Source organism: Hemiscyllium ocellatum, chromosome 21 (assembly GCF_020745735.1).
Source record: "Hemiscyllium ocellatum isolate sHemOce1 chromosome 21, sHemOce1.pat.X.cur, whole genome shotgun sequence".
Lineage (NCBI taxonomy): Eukaryota > Metazoa > Chordata > Chondrichthyes > Orectolobiformes > Hemiscylliidae > Hemiscyllium > Hemiscyllium ocellatum.
In genome coordinates this window covers 53227020-53248591 of record NC_083421.1, presented here as the reverse complement: position 1 = coordinate 53248591, position 21572 = coordinate 53227020, and positions in this window count along the sequence as shown.

The window sequence follows — 21572 nt, the reverse complement described above, 5'->3', positions numbered from 1 at the left end:
TTTGTAAGGCACACAGCCTGAGGGACTGCACAGTTTCTAACCCCTTGGATGAAAGGTTTCATGTGAATGTTCTCCATCGCAGTTCTTTGGAGGCTGATCCAAGTTTTACAGCATCCCTCAGCATGTAGCCCTGTGCTTTGGAATATGCCAGTCTGCAACATCCGGTCAAAGACAACTCCTTGCAAAGGAAGACCAGTAAGTTTTGGACAGACCAAGGATCTTCTCTCTCAGAGTTAATGGCTCACTAAGTAGAGTTGATTGATGTTTTAACGCTCCCCAGGGAATAGCCCTGTAGGCTTTGGTGGTCTTAACAGGGAAACAATCGACACAATCTACCATTCACTTACATGGTCAACACAAGCTGATGGACTGTACCTGTACAAACGTCCTCATTAGGATGGGGAATGGGGGAGAAGGCATGGGCCAACTCCTCCCATGGCGATATGATCAGATCCCTCCTTCGTGGTCCTCTGGAGCGGGTGAACCTCAGCACATTACAATGCTTGGTGTTTGAGTACGGAGAACCAACTGGGTGCAGCTGTACAAAAAAAGTGGTCATCAGGATGAGGATGTCGGGCAAGTCTTAGAGGCTAGTATATCGAGGGCTGTGGACATGGACCATTTCAATTAAACCGATTGTATTGCGCTGTTCAAAATGAGAGTAGGATTCAATTGGGTTATGGCTATTTCCTCTGGCAGGAGAATCCAGAGTCACCTTAAAATGATAAATACACCATTTTGGAGTGAAATTTAGGGGAACAATATTTCACACAAAGGATGCTGGAAATATGTATTGTTCTCTCTGAAATGTTTATGGATGCTTGATTGATAGATATTTGAAAAACCACAAAGGATGGATGCCTACTAGACAAGAGCTTCAAGCAGAAAAAAAAATTAGGTTCCGTTTAGCCATGATCTAGTCATAAATAATGTAACATACTTTAGGCTTGGATGGCCTCTTTCAAATTCTGTGATGTTGCAAGTCACCTGAAATTATAAATATGATTGCACGTACATAGGTGGGCTCCATTTTCAGAAAGGAAATTAAAGCATTTTGAAGCATTTTAGTTGACTATAATTTTAGTTATATTGAGGCGGCCTATCACATGCTTCATACAACAGCAAATGTCTGTCCTACATTCTCAACTGCGCGTGGAGCACTGACACATTTATCACATTGATTGTCCCCTCAAGCCTAAGGTCAACAACTCAGGACACATACCAAAGGCACTGTTCACAGAAAGCAAGGCTGTAATGGTTCCCTTCTGAATAATTTACAACAATATTTATTATCCCACTGTCACGGTGGCAAATAAGAACATCATGTCTTTAATTTCAATTTTAAAATACAGTGAATCAAGGATTAAGGAGGAGCCTCATCAAAACAGTGTAGAACAGTACAGAGACACTGTGGCTTAGCACTAGAGTGCCTCTTGCTGATCTCATGGGCTTTCATGATCTGATTTTCACTCCACTGATTTTCTCCAAATTTACCTTGTGGTCTAAATCCCCCACTGATTTTGAAGGTCCTTTGTGAAATAGAAAGTAACACAGTATCATAAATAATGCCTTTATGAACTCTGAGGGACCCTGGGTTTGGTAATTGGGCAGTGGTCCATAGTTTTTGATTTGCAAGGTCAAATGCACAAAAATGGGCATTTCTCTCCACTCTGTGAAGATTGTATTGACAAATACATCAGCACTTAGAATTCAGTGTTCTCACCTCGTTGACCCCCTAAGAGGATGGATAAATGCTGTAGCTTTAACTCTGTAAATGCTGAATGCAATAGAGATGCATAGAAGGGATCAGCAACTTACTGTACTTCAGGCAGAAAATGCCCAACTGAATGCCCTATGAGAGCTTAACCCTGGTGTCGGGCTCTCCTGGATTCGAACCTATGTAACTGGACAAGAACTGACCAATTGCTGGATGGTAATCAGACAGGAAAGAAACCAATAGGCTGAATATATCTTAATGTTGTCACCTGTCCAATATCCCATCATTTTTGTTTGATGATGCAAGTGAATGCTAGGATGACAATGTCCTGTTAGTATTAATAACTTGTATTTATAATCTTTTAACACAGACATTATGATAAAGAAGCGATAGCAGGTGGCTTATTGGTAGCTTGGTCACAGAGGTTTTGAGGAAGCTCTAAAAGACAGAGGGAAGTAGAAAGGTGGAAGGGTTTACAAAAGGGATTTCGGAGACTAACGCTCAGGCAGCTGAAAGCATGACGGCCAAGAATTAGGCAAGGCTAGGGACGTGGATGAGTGGTCAATAAGAAGAATGAAGAGTTTACATAATTTGCACTTGGTAATCACGTCATTGACATAGTGGCAGTGTCCCTGCCTCTAGGCTAGAAGACCTGGCGGTATGCCATGGCATGGCTGAACAAGCTGGTTGGAATAACTGTGGGTCTCATAGTTACAGTAAACTGGGGAAAAAGACTCAAGCCAATCTGAAGAGAGTCAAAGAAAGGAGTGTGAATCTTTTGCAGAATTCAATTAAGAACTTTTTAATAAGTATATCACTCAGCAGCTCTTTGTCATTTTGTGTGACATTGCAAGCTCCCTCCGAACCCCATTAGAGAATGTTTCCCTTAGGGAGTAGGAAGAGAAAAGGCAATAAATTAGGAAGTCAGGCCATTGCTGCTACACTAGAGATGCATGGCACCAATTCCAGTTAACTCCACTCCAATGGATACAAACAGAGGTTTTACTGTTTACATTTAGGCAAGTTGTAGTGAAAGAGTATAAGAAACTTTTGCTGACTGCGAGGTACATAGATGTCACACTGACACTATAGTAAGGTGAGACCTCCACTTCTTTGAGTGAACAGCAATAGATATTTTTGAACATAGCTACATACAGAGGATGGTTTAGCTCAGTTGGCTATTTCCAGTCCAAGATAGTGTTGGAGTAGGAGGATTCAGCCACTCCGCCCGCTTTTTTCATTTTCTTCTCTTTTTCTTCTTCTCACCCAGCTTCCAGCAATTCCCGGCATCAGTGCAGACATGAGGTAGGGTCCTCTCAATCTAGCATGGTGGTCTTTCAAACGTACAGGGCAATTTCTAGGCCTGGCATGGCCTCAGCGTAGACTTCTGGTCTCAATGATCTTCCAGTCACATGAACCTCAAGATGACGCCTGCACGATCTAGACCAGAGGCTAGGCCTGGTTCAGACTGGAGGCTAGGCCTAGTGCAGTTTGGAGGCTAGGCCCAGTTTGGATTGGAGGCTAGGCCTGGTGCGGACTGGAGGCCAGGCACTAGAATGATCTGGGTTGGAAGACCATTGTTCTGAACGTCTAATTCTGTAATGCTGGACTTGTTATTTCTCTAATTTCTAAGATCTTGTAACTGGAAAAGCTGTATCTTGGTACCTTTGAACCTAAGATAGTGCTGTGAGTGGCAATTTATAAAGTTTTACTGTACACATTGAATATATGAGAATAAAGTTAATTCTAATTCCAATTCTAAGTTGGTTTGTGAAGCAGTACGATGCCAACAGCATGGCTTCAAATCCCATCACTGACTGAGGTTACCATTAAGGACTCTCCTTCTCAACCTGAGGTATGGTGGCCCTCAGGCCTACCAGATATCTCTCTGTAATGAGAGCGCAGCCCCACAGTTTGTAAGAATATGGCAATATACAGAGGACAAGTTCTTACATCCATCGCTTCAGATAGGCTTCCTTTTCCAGGTAAACTGATGTCATGTGAGCTGCCTTGCTTGCACAGGGAGAAGCTGAGTCTGCATATCAGGGGTAACTTTTATCTACTGTCTATTTTATCCTTTAATTTAGGAATCAATGAACCACTACACCTTAAATGCCCTATGAGAGCTGAACCCTGGTGTCGGGCTGTCCTGGATTCGAACCTATGTAACTGGACAAGAACTGACCAATGCTGGATGGTAATCAGACAGGAAAGAAACCAATAGGCTGAATATATCTTAATGTTGTCACCTGTTCAATATTGCAGACTTAAGGTAGACAAACTTCAAGAAAAACAAGTCTAAATGGAACCTACCTTGGTGCTGAGTTGTCTGAGTGCTGCTTTGGATATAAAAGTGGGAGTTGGGTGAGTTAGAAAGAGTTCAGTAATGGCTGTGAGGAGGTGCTCTCCTACTTGTCCCTACCTGCTGTAGTTGGCTCTTACTTTGGCACAGGGGAAGAAGTTGATTGGTGAGTACTGGTTAGCTTTCTACTAGGAGAAAGTGAGGACTGCAGATCAGAGCTGAAAATGTGTTGCTGGAAAAGCGCAGCAGGTAGCATCCAAGGACCAGGAGGAAGGCTCATTCCTGAAAAAGGGCTCATGCCCGAAATGTCGATTCTCCTGCTCCTTGGATGCTGCCTGACCTGCTGCACTTTTCCAGCAACACATTTTCAGCTTAGCTTTCTACTATCCTAGTTGTAATTGTTTTTAAAGTAATGGAGTAGCAGGTTAGCTCAGCCAAGTGGAGTGTATATCGTGTGGTATGGCTGAAGTCGTGGCACAGTGTGTGTCCCCCAATTTGGATGTATCTGCAGGGAATGCACAAGCTTGAGTTCTGGAGTTTGGAACTTGAGTGGGGTCTGGTGTTAGATTTAGGGAGGCAGTGACACTACCAGCTAGAAATGTCAAGACAGACGGGGAATGAGTGAGCACAAGGTTGGTTGAGAAAACCAGGCAGGTATGCTTCCTCAGCTGATTATAGCTAAAGCCAAGAGGCATCACAGTTGTGCTTGGGGGGAGATAGAAGAACGGAAGAGCAAAAGTGATTGGGAATCCATAGTTGATGGATGAACCGACAGCTATTTCTGCTGCCATTAACATGACCCTAGGACAGTATGTTGCCTTCCTGATGCCAAGGGAAAAAGTGAGGACTGCAGATGCTGGAGATCAGAGCTGAAAATGTGTTGCTGGAAAAGCGCAGCAGGTCAGGCAGCATCCAAGGAGCAGGAGAATTTTCTGAAGGGCTCATGCCCGAAACGTTGATTCTCCTGCTCCTTGGATGCTGCCTGACCTGCTGCGCTTTTCCAGCAACACATTTTCAGTTCCTGATGCCAAGGCAAATGAGGCAACAGAACAGATGCATTGGCATTCTTTTGAGTGAGAGTGATCAGTCAGAAATTATAGTTCATGTTGGTACCAATGAGTTATGTAGAAGTAGGGGAGAGGTTCTTGGAAGCAGATTTCAGGATGCAGGGCAGGACCTTAATCCCTCCATAATTTTATGTATTTATTATAAGGATTGTCCTGAACCATCTTTGTTCAAAGATTACAACTGTATTCATTTTTCATCTCAACTGAAATTCTCCAGACCAGGCAACATTGTGAAATCTCATTTGGGCTCACTCGTTCCTATCGGGCAGTGTACAGAACTGCCTGCAGCACTCTAGCTGTGGCTAAACAGTAGTTTAGCATGACTTTCTAGTTCTTACACTTTATGCCTCGGTGAATAAAGCATCCTATGTGCATCCTTACCTTTAGGGACCTGTGGACATTCACTCTTAAAGTCCCTTTGTTCCTGTCTGCATTTCTTTCATTTATTAGATTTTCCCTTGCCCTGTTAGCCTTCCCCAAAAGCAATAGCTCATAATTCTTTGTATGGTCCTGCTCACCTGAGTAGCCTGTTAATATACTAATATAGTTTACAACTCTTTAAAAAATGATCAACCATATGGCCAAGATCCATTTAGATTACATCAAATGCACCAGCCTTACTGACCTTCCCTCAAATAACTCGTTCATGTTAGTCAGACAGTACCTCCCCTTAAATTTGTGCTGAACATTATTTTTTAGGAAGAGAAATATTAATCAAGGATTTACAGTTTCCCTGAGGATTTTTTTTCCAAGGTTAGGCTGACCATTCTTTAATTACTTGAACTATCCCTTCCTCCAATTTTAAACAGTTGCGATTGGTCCACCAGTTCTCATGGTGGCAAACTGCAGAAAAAGAAAACTGCAAGAATCCTGGAAAACGCTGTCCTACCTCTCGGCTTCCAAAGCCTGGCAGGTGGAGGGGCAAAGGGCAAAAGTGTGAAAGACTGAGAAAGAATGAAACATCTCTCCTCTACAGCAATGCTCTGAGCATCAAAGAACTGTCAGTTTTCTCACTTAGGGTCATGTCTGTGTGCGCTGGTGGCAACCAAAAATAGCAGATATTGCAGGGTTACTGAACAATTCATCTGGGCACTGAATCCTCAGGTAGTGAACTCATTCAATCAACCCTACCTGTAGTCCATTCTAATTGAGTCTATTAGGAGGGGAAGGCTAAAGGGAGAACATTGAAACAAATAAACTAAACAAGCTATAATTAAATGAATTATTTGCTTCTGACCTTTTTAAAATCAAGGGAACAGATGTTAGCCAGGCCATGGGGACAGAGGAGGAAGCTCAGTCATTAGACTTGTTCAAAAATTGATAAGGAGGTGGCACTGAATAAATTGGAGTTAAGACAAGACACCTGCTCCAGATGAAGTGTATGCAAGAATACTGAAGGATGAGAGAGTTGAAACTGCAGAGATACTGGCCATAACCTTTGCATCATTTCTGGACTTACGGTGGTGCCAGAAGACTGGAAAATTGCAAATGTTCAGCCTTTGATCAAGGAAGATTGTAAGGATAGGTCCAGCAGTTATGAACCAGTCAGTTACTTCCATTGTGGGGGAACATTTTGAAACAATAATTCAAGATAGAATTAGTTATGTGGACAAACATGGGTTCGAGAGAGGAGTTATTGAGAGAACATCATACTTAGCTAATTTTCTAGTCATTTTTGATGAGGTATCGGAGACAGCTAATGAAAATAATAACACCATGTCACATAGAAGTTTTTTGAAAAACATTATAGCTCATGGAACACATGGGACAGAAACAATATGAATATTAAAATGTGTTTGAGTGATAGGAAACAGAGTAAAAGCTAATAGATATTCTTTAGTTGGAGGAAAGTTGGTCATGGAGTTCCCCTGAGGTCAATACGAGACCTTTGCCTTTCCAGATTTATATTAACTGATTTTTAAGGAAACTACTTTGAAACCTGTGAACATTATAAAACTAGGAAGCTTTGTAAATGGTGAAGAGGAGAGTGTAGAACTTCAAAAAGGACAATGACAAGTTGATGGAATGAATGAATACATGACAGTTAGAGGCATAGAGATGTACAGCATGGAAACAACTTGTCCATGCCGACCAGATATCCCAACCCTAAAGTAGCCCCACCTGCCAACACCCGGCCCAGATCCTCCTAAACCCTTCCTATTCAATGTTGAAATTGTACCACCCTCCACCACTTCCTCTGGCAGCTCATTCAATACATGAACCACCTTCTGCATTGCTCCTCAGGTCTCTTTTATATCTTTCCCCCCCTCACCCTAAACCTACACCCTCAAATTCCCCCACCCCAGGAAAAGACTTTGTCTATTTACCCAATCCATACCCATGGTTTTATAAACCTCTATAAGGTCACCCCTCAGCCTCCGACGCTCCAGGGAAAACAACCCCAGCCTATTCAACCTCTCCCTATAGCTCTAACCCTCCAACCTTGGCAACATCCTTGTAAATCTTTCTGAACCCTTTCAAGTTTCACAAAATCCTTTCGATACAGGTGGATAGTTCTGAGGATAAAGATCTATGGATAGATTGGAAAAGTTGGGATATTTTCCTATAGAAGGCCAAGGGAAGATTTGATTGTGCTTGATTTTCAAGCTCATGATGAGCTGGACAAATCAGTTAGAGAGAAATTGTTCCTGCTTATATAAGGATTGAAATGAGAGGATACAAATTTTAAGTGGTTTGAAATTGAAACAAAATGCAACTGGAGACATAGTTTATTCACACAGCGTGTGGCTCAGGTCTGGTACGCACTGCCTGGAAATGTGGTGCAGGCAGATTCCATGAGGCCTTCCAGAAGTTAATTATTTAAAACAGGAACAATTTGCAAGGTTATGCACAAAGGGTGGGAAGATAGTGCTGCTTATATAGAGAGCCAGAGCTGAGATGATGGGCTGAATGCCCTCCTTCCACATCCGAACATATCAGTTTACCCAGGACATGAATGGCTCTTCATGAGCAGCGCTGGATAGAATACACTCAAGTACTGACTACTTTTCAATTCTAACGTCTTCTCGCGCAGAGTTCACCCCTTTCAGCGATTGACATCTGATTAAAGGTCACAGTTCTGAGACATTAACTCTGTTTCTCTGTATAGATGCTGCAGAGTGTTTTCAGTGTTTTTTGTTCTTTAAATTTCCAACATCTGCAGTAGATTGCTTCTGCAGATCAACATCTTGTTTGGTTTGTTGATCATCTTTCTATATTGGTTGGATGCAATCACTAAAACTTCCAAAACTCCTTCAGTTTGAACATCAATTATTTCAACATTGTTCATAGTGTACATGCTGTCTTTTTTTAAAAAAGTTTGATTGAAGTCACATTAGATGAGCAATTCACATTCACATGAGCCCTTATTCAGGAATGTTCCTGAAGAAGGGCTCATGCCCGAAACGTCTATTCTCCTGCTCCTTGGATGCTGCCTGACCTGCTGCGCTTTTCCAGCAATACATTTTCAGCTCACAATGAAAAACGCCATGGTTTATCCAGTTCACTTTCTACCATCCTGGCCATCACTTTTGGTGAACATTATGGTGGAAATTGGGGTCCCCTTTGAAATGGTGTTCTTTTAATATTTAGTATTTCTTGTCTAATATGAGACCTCTTAACCGTGTTACTGCAATAGTTAGCCTTCTACAACCATGAATAAAAGATTTATCAGAAGCCACACAACTCTAGTTCCCCAATGTTTGGGGAAAAAAAAAGATATTTTGCTCTGAGAAAGTATGAACTTTCAAAAGGAGGTCGATGAGAGACATCCAACATCACATGTAGCTCCCCATGGCCTTTGGCTAGAAGGATTCAGATAGTTGATTGATGCAGCGTAAGCTAACTGTCCTGAGAAACAGGGGATAGACAACAGACAATAGGTGCAGGAGTAGGCCATTCAGCCCTTCGAGCCTGCACCGCCATTCAATATGATCTTGGCTGATCATTCCTAATCAGTATCCGCTTCCTGCCTTATCTCCATAACCCTTGATTCCACTATCTTTGAGCTCTATCCAACTCTTTCTTAAATGAATCCAGCGACTGGGCCTCCACTGCCCTCTGGGGCAGAGCATTCCACACAGCCACCACTCTCTAGGTGAAGAAGTTTCTCCTCATCTCTGTCCTAAATGGTCTACCCCGTATTTTTAAGCTGTGTCCTCTGGTTCGGCAATCGCCCATCAGCGGAAACATGTTTCCTGCTGCCAGAGTGTCTAATCCTTTCATAATCTTATATGTCTCAATCATATCCCCTCTCAGTCTTCTAAACTCAAGGGTATACAAGCCCATTCGCTTCAGTCTTTCAGTGTAAGGTAATCCCTCCATTCCAGGAATTGACCTCGTGAACCTATGCTGCACTTCCTCAATAGCCAGAATGTCTTTCCTCAAATTTGGAGACCAGAACTGCACACAGTACTCCAGGTATGGTCTCACCAGGGCCCTGTACACCTGCAGAAGCACCTCTTTGCTTCTATACTCAATCCCTCTTGTTATGAAGGCCAGCATGCTATTAGTCTTCTTCACTACCTGCTGTACCTGCATGCTTGCCTTCATTGACTGGTGTACAAGAACACCCACATCTCTCTGTACTGCCCCTTTACATAAATTAATTCCATTTAGGTAGTAATCTGCCTTCCTGTTCTTGCCATCAAAGTGGATAACCATACATTTATCCACATTAAATTGCATCTGCCATGCATCTGCCCACTCACCTAACTTGTCCAGGTCACCCTGTAATCTCCTAACATCCTCATCACATTTCACCCTGCCACCCAGCTTTGTATCATCAGCAAATTTGATAATGTTATTGCTGATACCATCTTCTATATCATTAACATATATTGTAAAAAGCTGCGGTCCCAGCACGGATCCCTGCGGTATCCCACTGGTCAATGCCTGCCATTCCGAAATGGAGCCGTTTATCATTACCCTTTGTTTCCTATCAGCCAACCAATTTTCAATCCAATCTAGTACTTTGCCCCCAATACCATGCGCCCTAAGTTTACTCACTCATCTTCTATGTGGGACTTTATCAAAAGCTTTCTGAAAGTCCAGGTACACTACATCTACTGGATCTCCCTCATCCATCTTCAGAGTTACATCCTCAAAAAATTCAAGAAGATTAGTGAAGCACGATTTCCCCTTCATAAATCCATGCTGACTCTGTCCTATCCTGTTACTACTATCCAGATGTGCTGTAATCTCATCCTTTATATTAGACTCCAGCATCTTTCCCACCACGGAGGTCAGACTAACTGGTCTATAATTTTCTGCTTTCTCTCTTCCACCTTTCTTAAAAAATGGTATAACATTAGCCACTCTCCAATCCTCAGGAACCGATCCTGATATTGACAAAGTGCTCAGGGGCAGAGAGCAGTCCTGGTCAGGGAGCTGTATCAGAACAGGAAGATGCAGTGAAAAGATTGCTCAGATTTAAGATAGGTTTCGATCAGTGAATCACCCCCCAAATGTCGCAGATGTATACTTTGATTAATTATCCTAAGTATCATATCTAAACTGCTGCTTCTTCAACTAAAAATATCAGAAAATTACTTAGAAACAGTTGATAGACAATGTTATGTAACTGTGGTTACAAACCTTCAAATCAAAAATGATCATGTAATCTCAATCAGCCTACACCAGACCAAGGTGTGGCACAAGAAAATTTCCAATGTTCAAAATTATCTCCTCCTCTTGACAATACTTTCCACTCATCACATCTCAAATGACCACAATGGTTCTCCCTTTCAATTTACCTTCAGCAATGAACGGTTGCCATTTACTCAAGGTTAATTGAAATTGGCTGGATTTTGAATTTTTGACACGAGATTGTAGTTGAGACATTATTTATTATTATTTCCTCTGACATTTTAGCACAAAGACATACAGAGTAAAAGGAGAATCACACTGAGTGCTTTTCAGCTTTAATGTAAGCTGTGATCTAAAAGGAAACTGCAAAGAATGGGAACCATACAATACAGACAAAGTGCTTGAGTAAGTATTCGCTTTTAAAAGGGAACTAAATAGAAGAGAAAAATAATTCTGTGGAGACAGGGGCCCAGGGACAATGCACGGAGGGAGGACTGACCGGACTCCCCCTATGCTGCCGTCAAAATGTTGTTATGGTTCAAAGTAAGGCTAATCTTTTAGGTCAAAATCTGCCTTCAGCAACATCCTGACACAACAGCCTACAGTTTGTTTTACAGATGCTGATTGACTTGTTGTATCTGGCATTTGCAGTCATTGTCATCTTTGGAATGAAAGATGGCCATTGCACTTCCTTGCATGGTTTACCTCAAAGTGTTAATAATCCGTGACAATAGGTTAGATCTCACGTTGAAAAATATAATGTAGTTTTCAGATGATGATGGGGGGGTGGGGTGGGGGAGTGAGAGTGAGAGTGAGTGCTACAGGCTGGCACAGGACTCTGTCAGTGTGAAATGTTGAGAAAGAAAAACCCATTCCTCAAGACTTGCACTGGGCCCATCTATCTACTTTATTCTTTTCACTGTACAGTACCTGCTGACAAACCAAATGTCAGAAAATTCTCCAGTGGTGAGGAATATTGATTCCCATTCTTATAAAGTTCAGATAAATAAAAAGCTTTTTCTCTCTACAATAAGTAGTTGGAGTCTGCAGACAGGGATCATGTCTACTCAAATATCCCCGTACACAATACATCATCCTGCAACATTGGATTGGTGTTAAGAAGGATGCACATTTTAAAAGTTCGTTCTAATGCTTTATTTAATAAAGTTTTAATCTTGAGCTGAATTTTTTTTTGAGTGTTACTTTTGAATTTTGAGGTTACTTTTGAAAACATGAGACTCTGGGAAGAAACAGCAATTTGGCTTATGCATTACAATACTAATGGACAGATGAGGTATAGGGTTAAGATACTGAAAGTGGGAACCCCAACACCAATCCAGGGGCAAAACGTCCAGGTTATCCCAGGCACCGACAGCTAAGAAAAACTAAAGTGAAATTGCAAAATCTAGTCTTGGATCAATAATGTTTTGTTAAAGAGACTGAATTTCTCAATTTTAACAGCTGTGAACTGGGTTTTCCAAGCTCTGGGAAATCCAGCTGCTAAACTGAGGCAAAGATTGCTGGGTCCAATAGGTAAATGTTTTCATGAACAGCTTGTGAGCTGGGAGAAGTCAAAGCGCTCCCGATTATACTCCCTCCCTGAGTTAACTTACCTACCTCCCTACCGCCCGGAGGCTCTGACATCCAGAACCATGAAATGTTTCTAATCATGGCTCACATCAACTCCAGTCTCCCAGACTGCCTTAATCCCCTGATATTCATCCACTGGAACAGCCAGACATCATCTCTCTAATCAAGGGTTTTTGCCCGAAATGTCGATTTTCCTGCTCCTCGGATGCTGCCTGACCTGCTGTACTTTTCCAGCACCACTCTAAATCTCCAGCATCCCATTTCTGTTTACCATCTCTCTGACCCTACCCTCACCTCTAGAACATGTGGATAACAAAGATACCTACATTAGGCTCCTACTTATTGACTACAGTTATACTTATTGACTTCAACACCTTAAATCCAAACAAAATTATCTCTAAACTCCCAGACCTAGGTCTCTGCTTCCCCCTCTGTAACTGGATTCTCGACTTCCTGACCAACAGACTGCAGTCAGTAAGGATAGCTTACAATACCTCCTCCACGATAATCCTCAACACCAGTACCCAAAAGAGCTGTCTACTCAGCCCCCTACTATACTCCTTATACACTCACAACTGTGCCGCCAAATTCCATCCCAACTCCACTTACAAGTTTGCTGACAACACCACCATTGTAGGTTGGATCTCAAATAATGATGAGATGGAGTACAGGAAGGAGACTGTTGAATTTACACCATACCGTTACGCACTCAATCTCTTCATCAATGTCAGCAAAATGAAGAAGTTGGTCATTAATTTCTGGAAACAGAGTGGAGGGCACGCCCCTGTCTGCATCAATGGTGCTGAGATGGAGACAGTCAAGAGCATCAAGTTCCTGGGAGTGATGATCACCAACAATCTGTCCTCGTCTATCCACGTTGACACTATGGTCAAGAAAGCACAGCAATACTTCCACTTCCTCAGGAGACTAAGGAAATTTAATATGTCCATAAAGACACTTACCAGTTTTTATAGATGCACTATAGAAAGTATCCTATCGATGCATCACAACGTGGTACAGCAACTGCTCTTCCCAAGGCCACAGGAAACTAGAGAGTTGTGAACATAACCCAGTCCATCACACAAACCAACCTTCCATCCACAAACTCCATCTGTGCTTCCCATTGCTTTGGGAAAGCAACCAACTTAATCAAAGACCCCTCCCAATCCAGTTATATTCTTCCACCCTCTTCCATCAGGCAGGAGATATAAAAGTTTGAACATACATACAAACAGATTCAAGAACGCTTCTTCCCCACTATTATCAAACTTCTGAATGGACCTCTTAAACGTTAATGTTGATCTCTCTCTGCACCTTCTCGGCAGCTGTGACACTGTTTCCTGCACTTTGTTCTGTTACCCTGATGCACTTGTACAGTATGATCTGCCTGTAAGACAACACTTTTCACTGTACCTTGATAATAAATCAAATCAAATTAAATTAAATCTTTCTCTTCCTCAACTCTCTGGTCCCTGGCTGTAGTTTTCTACAGTGATCTTCACACCCACCAGTGGTAAGACTCTTAACCTGGCCAGCTGGCAGGTAGGAAAAGGAAGAAAAAATTCACAAATTTCACTTCAAATGATGCTCTGCTGGTTTTATCAGCTGTATCTATGCAGTGGCAGAAGTGGATACTGCAGATGCTGGAGATCAGGGTCAAGATTAGAGTGGTGCTGGAAAAGCGCAGCAAGTCAGGTAGATTTTTCCTGCTCCTCAGATGCTGCCTGACCTGTTGTGCTTTTCCAGCACCATTCTAATCTTGGCTTGCATCGTTGCAGTGCCTATCTGCCGAAATTCAATCCTTTACTGTCCTCCAAAAAATACCCGGAATATAATATTTGATTTCTGTAACAAGACTCGAAGAGGATGTTAAATCTAAGGTCATATTCTTTGGAGTTCTGTTGGAAATTGAGGTGGGAAAGCCAAACTCCTGGATGTTCTCACAATTCTGAAATGTGCAGCTAATGAATGAATGGACAGAAAGGGAGGAAATTTAAGAGGATGACTTAAAGAGATGAGTAGGGACATGAGCCTGGAGCTCCATGTGCACTGCTTTTACACTGAATAGAAAACACATTGTGCTTGATGATTTGAAGAGACGAAAAAGCTGCAGATACTTGAATCCAAAGTAGACAATAAAAAACTGCAGATGCTGGAATCCATGGCAGAAGGCTGGAAGAACACAGCAGGCCAGGCAGCATCAGGAGGTGCAGAAGTCAACATTTGGGGTTTGAAGACTATACCTGAAATGTCAGATTCTCCACCTCCTGATGCTGCCTGGCTTGCTGTGTTCTTCCAGCCTCCTGCTTGTGTACTGCTGATGATTTGGAGAGACATTCATACCAGAAGTGCATTGGTAAGCTCATTTGCACAATTATAGTGAAGATGCTTTCACATGTGTAACACTAGAGTGATATATTGGGACACATTGTGATTAGGAAATAGGACTTTGAAGCAGGAATAGACTATTAGCCCCTGCAAGCTTCCTCTGCCATTCAATACAATCTGGCTCTTGTCTCCACTTTACTCTCCTGTTTGTTCCCATGCCTCCCAACATCTCCCAACCCTTTACTCCTTTCTTTATTAAAATCTATCTAACACCACCCTGAATGACCCAGCCCAGCTGTTCTCCCAGTGGATAACCTGCCAGGGTGATCAGTGTACCACATGGAAGGGGGAACTGCACTCATACTGAGTGGCAATTCAGTCACCTCCAGAACTGTAACATTACAACCAAGTAACATTAAACAGATGCTGATAGCTTCCATCTCCATAGAAGCCCCCAGAATTATACATTATGGTTATTCTCATCAAAAACAGCAAAATCTGGTTTTTCTAAGTCTCGTGACATTCATGGACAGAGAAACCGAGTCAATATTTCAAGTTCCATGTGACTTCTTCAGAAGAGTCTACTGAAGTAGTCATATCGTATTCGAAATATTAACTCTGTATCTTCCTCCATAGATCTTGAGTTTGCCCAACACACTGTGTTTGCTTCAGATTTCCAGCATTACACAGTATTTTGCTTTCATTTCTGGGTCTTGCTGTTTCCAATCATGAAAGAGTATTTAGCTCTGATGCTAGGCTACTTATTAATTCCGAATGACAATGCAGATATTAATGGCATGATGAAATATAAGATGATGTTACACTGACCATCAGGAATTACATGTTATCAAGATCCAAAGCGAGGACAGAATAACATCCTGTGGAGAGTTGTATTAGAGATCAGTCTAATGCACAAGACTGTGGAAATAAAAAAGTTCATTCAAACTCCCGATTGTCAGATAATAGTCACTCCGTCTTCCCTCCCCTCCCCTATCAGCGTTCCGCAAGGACCACTCCCTTCGTGACTCCCTTGTCAGATCCACACCCCCCACCAACCCAACCTCCACCCCCGGCACCTTCCCCTGCAACCGCAGGAAATGTAAAACTTGCGCCCACACCTCCACACTCGCTTCCCTCCAAGGCCCCAAGGGATCCTTCCATATCCGCCACAAGTTCACCTGTACCTCCACACACATCATCTATTGCATCCGCTGCACCCGATGTGGCCTCCTCTATATTGGTGAGACAGGCCGCTTACTTGCGGAACGCTTCAGAGAACACCTCTGGGCCGCCCGAACCAACCAACCCAATCACCCCGTGGCTCAACACTTTAACTCCCCCTCCCACTCCACCGAGGACATGCAGGTCCTTGGACTCCTCCACCGGCAGAACACAACTACACGACGGCTGGAGGAGGAGCGCCTCATCTTCCGCCTGGGAACCCTCCAACCACAAGGTATGAATTCAGATTTCTCCAGCTTCCTCATTTCCCCTCCCCCCACCTTGTCTCAGTCGGTTCCCTCAACTCAGCACCGCCCTCCTAACCTGCAATCCTCTTCCTGACCTCTCCGCCCCCACCCCACTCCGGCCTATCACCCTCACCTTGACCTCCTTCCACCTATCCCACCTCCATCGCCCCTCCCCCTAGTCCCTCCTCCCTACCTTTTATCTCAGCCTGCTTGGCTCTCTCTCTCTTATTCCTGATGAAGGGCTTATGCTCGAAACGTCGAATTCTCTATTCCTGAGATGCTGCCTAACCTGCTGTGCTTTGACCAGCAACACATTTGCAGCTTTGGCTCCTGAACCATATGTTCCCCACATATGGAGAAAGCCAGTGAATCCCAGCAAGTATTATCCATGAGGAGGATACCAATACAATCTAATTGAAATCGGCCAAATATGGATTAGGGATTGGGTTTGGATCCTCCTAAATCTGCATGGTGTAATAATACACACATCTATCACCCAACAACATCACCTCTCACCTACATTATCAGCTGTTAGTCAGAATCAGAGCGCAATGATCTGAGCCTCCGTAGTGATGTCCTCAGGGTGCCTGGTGGCATCTGAGAAGTTGAATACCTTGCAGTGAACAATTGGAGTGACTGCTCATACGATAAGTAGGCCATCTCAAAACTTTGCATAAATAGATGAAATCGGAATGTGATTAATTAACGAATGAAACAGCTGAATTGAGAAAGACACATAAGGGTGACAATGTGTGAGCTCACTTGCACAGCATTTGAAAGTGTCACATTATGTTGTTAGAATCAGCTTATTTATATTGATTAGTCACACTCATGGAGATGAACTTCTCACATGTATAAAATGAATTTAAAAAGTGACTAATCAGCTTGTTAGAGTATTTGTTAACCTTATGGGTTACTTTCCACTAATGAGCCATCAATTATAATATTCTTGTTGCTTCTTTATTTCCAAATAAACAACCATGGAGAACAAAAATCAGCAGCAAGTCTCATTAGAACATAATATTTTAACTCAAGGTATACGTGTCAATCTGCAACAGGGGATACGAATATCCATATCATCTCAGAGGATGTGAGAACAAGCAAAATACAAATAAAACACCAGGAAGACTCTGCTGTTTATTAAGCTAATTTACCGGAGTTTAAGTCTGTATCATGGTTTCAATCCAAGGAAACTGATTGGAAGAAAAGGTCTCTCTCTTTTGGCAACATGAAAATGTTACTGGATGATCCAAAACCAGACCAGCAGTGAGCACATTCCCCGAATTCAGTGGAAACAGGGCCATCAGAATACAGGCAGGTCAAGAAGCCTTGATCTGAGTTGGGAAATGGAAACGACACGTGTTTGAGGTTGGGGCTAAAGCGCGTAGCTGGAGCAGAGAGGTAGGGAGCTAACATTGAACCTTTGCTGAATGAGAAATCGGAATGCTTGAGAGAGAGAGAAAGAGAGAGAGAGAGAGGTGGGGGAGGAGAAGACTGTGCAAGGGAGAGAGGGGTTGGGGGGGGTAAGAGTGAGAGCGAGTGTGAGAGAGAGTGAGTGAGTGAGAGTGACAGAGTGAGAGCACGATACAGGGAGAGAGAGAGAGAGTTCTAGAAACAAAGGAACGGTTAGGCCAATCAGATCCTTGAGCCTGATATGTGATTCAACATGATTATGGCTGATCTATATAGCTGCCTTTGACCCATATCCCTTAATAACTTTTCTGAATAAAAATTTATCCATCTCAGACTTCAAATTAACAACTAATCTAGCACCAACATTCATTTGTGGAAGACAGTTCCACATGTCTACCACCCTTAGAAGTGTAGAAGTGATTCCTAACATCTCCCTTGAATGGTCTGGCCCTAGTTTCTATTCCCAGTGTTAGTGCTCACGCTGATAAACACAATCCATTGAAAAGTTTTAAACAAAACTACACAACTCCTCACAATCACAAGAAGCTCATTGAATCAAGAATTATCCTTATGAGATGTGAGCATGGAGATATTGTTACTGAGTGTCTGGGAGACAGTTGCAGTTGGCATGGACTCTGGACACTGGCTGTTTGGTGTTGTTGGAAGAGGTGGTGAGAAATGGAAATCTCAGTTGTTCAAGAAGAGGGGACCAGGAAAAACAAAGCAGATCCTGAGCCAACACGGTCCTTTGCTGTCTGCCATATCATAGTGAGGGCTCCTAAGCTTCACTATATGATGCTAAACACAGTTGACTACTGCAGCACAAACCATTGTTCACAAGATGAAGCACTACTAATTGGAATATCATCATTTAAAATGTAGGAAGATGGGTCAGCAAGGGGAAATGGGATTCATTTTGGATGGTTCAGCAAAGCCCTAGTGCAGATCTGAATGTTTTTCCTTATTGTGTTAATTTCTACAAAATTAATTCCAGCAGTCACATGAATGAATTATGGTAATTAGTTTCAAAAATGAACTGTTCATTTGGTTGTATAGTAGCGATTTTTCCTCAGGATCTCAAATTTGACACCAAAGTGCTGAGCTTAATGCACACCATTAGCACTTCAGAGAGCTGATCAGCAAAAAGTGCTGTGTACTCACTGTCACTTCATTTGCACCTTTATTCTGGTGAAGCTGCAACAACACGTGATGGGAAAAAGGTCACATCTCAGTTTTTAAAAAAAGCACCTGAAGCCAAAATGTTTTGCATCATTTTAAAAGTTCCATTAGGGAGCCCTTGTTGGGTCATGCAAATTCCAAACTTGCTGCATGTGCAACAGTTAGGATATTGGGGTTGTATAATTAAAATAGATGACAGTGCAATGGATGCTGTTATGGCTGCATTAAGGAAAATGGAAAGAGAGTCTGACTAAGGTCTCAGTAAAACTCAAAATGAGTAGACACTTGTTAAAATGTATTCCTTTCCTCCACTTGTTAAAGCAATGACATTTCACAGATAAGAGGCTCTGATCCACATCTCAAACAAGATCACGTTCTTTATGTATGACCTGAAACAGTGATTGTTAGCAGGTCATTTGACCAGCTGAACCTGCTTCGGCCATCTCCTTGCTGCCACACATTTGACTCTCAACTGTCACCAGATAGCAACTAAGAACAAGAACTCTGACCGATTCCCCCTTGCTGACCACTTGCCATGCCCCTACTGACACTACAATATCAGTTAAGTCAGCAGAAAAGAAGAACTGAAACTAATCTAAAATGGAAATTGCAGAAAAGCTCAGATCTGGCAAAACCTGAGGAAGGAAATCAGAGTCAACATTTGGGATCGAGTGACCATTCCTCCGAAATGGACTTCACTGGACCTGAGACATTAACTCTGCTTTCTCTCCACAGATGTTGCCAAACCTGCTGAGTTCTTCCAGCAATTTGTTTTTGGTTTGGATTTCCAGCATCTGCAGTTCTTTCAGTTTTTGACTGAAAGTAATCTGGGGCTGGTTTATAAATTCCGTGCTGTACAAAGTCATACTCACATGTCTGCTCCCACACTATGTACATAGTCAGTTAATCTTAAATCAGGGCAGTAACAGGCGATTAGGAGAGAAAAACTGACATTGCTTCCAGTTCTTGATGTTTACAGAAAGGGAATCTTCTGGTCTAGATAACTCCATTATTTACAACATGCACCAACTGAGGAAGCTTTGCAACTGGTGGGATGGCCTTGTGGGTGCTGCCATCCAAGAAACGTCAGTGATTTGTTGAAGTAGATACTGTGGATAATGATGCCTCAGTACCCAGGTGGTGAAGGGAATGAATGTTTAAGGTTGGTGATCAAGTGGACAGCTTTGTCTTGGATGGGCAATCTCCCTGAGCTTTACTGCAGCCAGACAAAACCAAGTGGGAAGCATTCCATCACTGTCTTTTGTGTTGTAGGTATTAAAGTCTCTTGGAGTCAGGTGAGTTACCTGCTGCAGGATACCTAGTTTCTCATACCTTCCTGTCCCTATATTTTGCCTGTAGCTGGTGGACAGGCACTAGGTAGTCAAGAGGTGAATTACTCACCATAGAATTCCTGGTCTCTGATCCAGGGTAAATTAAATGTAGCCACATTATTTATAGGGCTAGTCTAAATCAGTTTCTGGTCAATAGTAACCTCCAGAATATTGATAGTGGGGGATTCGGCAATGGTAATTCCGATCAAGGATGATGATTAGATTCTCTTCTTGGACATGGTCATTGCCTGGCACTTATGTAATGCTAATGTTACTTGCTGCTTGTCAGTTCAAACCTGGATGTTGTCTGATATTGTCCAAGTCTTGCTCCACATTCCTGATGAAGAGCTCATGCTTGAAAAGTCGACTCTCCTGCTCCTCAGATGCTGTGCTTTTCCAGTGTCACACTTTTTAACTGCGATCTCCAGCATCTGCAATCCTCACTTTCTCCTAAGTCTTGCTACAGTTCAGTATCACACTTGCCTGTAATCATGTGTCTCACCGACATGAAGCACAAAAAGTAGTTCTTTTTATTGACCTGTTCAGAGTTGCTATTACACGCCACTGGAACAAGTGGGACTTGAGCCCAAATCTCTTGGTCTAGGGTAGGGACATTATCGCTGCATTACAAAAAGGCCCCTTACATTAAGTACATAGACATAACTACACCTGCTAATAACTTGCTCTGATCTGCACTACTTGTCATGACATACAACTTTTGTGTAAAAGTGCAGGGGTGTGATGCTACTGAACACACTGTGAAGTGCTGGTTCCCACAGCCCTCAGCTATTACAAAGTTTACCTTTGTAATAATTTAAGTTTTGCGGTAAATGATACAACCTGAGACTGAACTGAAAGCATTAACTGAAAGACAGATAGTTACAACAATTTGTGGCCCTTAGAATGAGCTAAAGTCTATGACTTTTGGGTGAACAAAGAATGAATGGGATGTGCTTACTATATTGCAGTGTTAATACTTTCCTGAAATTATAGCAAAAATCTGAAAGAATAAAGGATCCCTTTTAGGCATATGTGTCAGATTCCCACTTAGTCTGATCATTAATGTTCTCTCTGCTTGGGTGAATTGATGTTGGATAAAGGTTAACAGGTTAATAGGAAAAATACACCTTTCTGCATGAGAGATGCCACACCAGGAGGATGTTTAGTTCCACTGACTTATCTGAGCTTCACCTGAAGATTAGTTTTGCCTGTTCAAATCTGCAGTTGCAATCACACTACTGAAATATTCATTCGGTCACAGATCAATGGCTCATCATTAGACTGCCTACTGGAAGTCAGCAGGATGTGAATATCTACAGCTGTGTAGCACCTGACCAAAGTCATCCCAAGAGAATAGTATCTTCCTGACTGAAATAGCTGTGGTCACATCTTGTTGCACTTTCAAGGATTGGACCTGGAGTTATTATATTCTTACCATCAATCCACTTTTAGTTTTAAGGTTCAACTCAAGTTATGACATCATGTTTATATATATCTGTGGATGGAGGCAGAATAAAGATATAAATCTATGTCAACATGTAGTGTCTGATCTTCAGTTGGCCTTCACATGCTTTGCTGAGGTGATTCTGT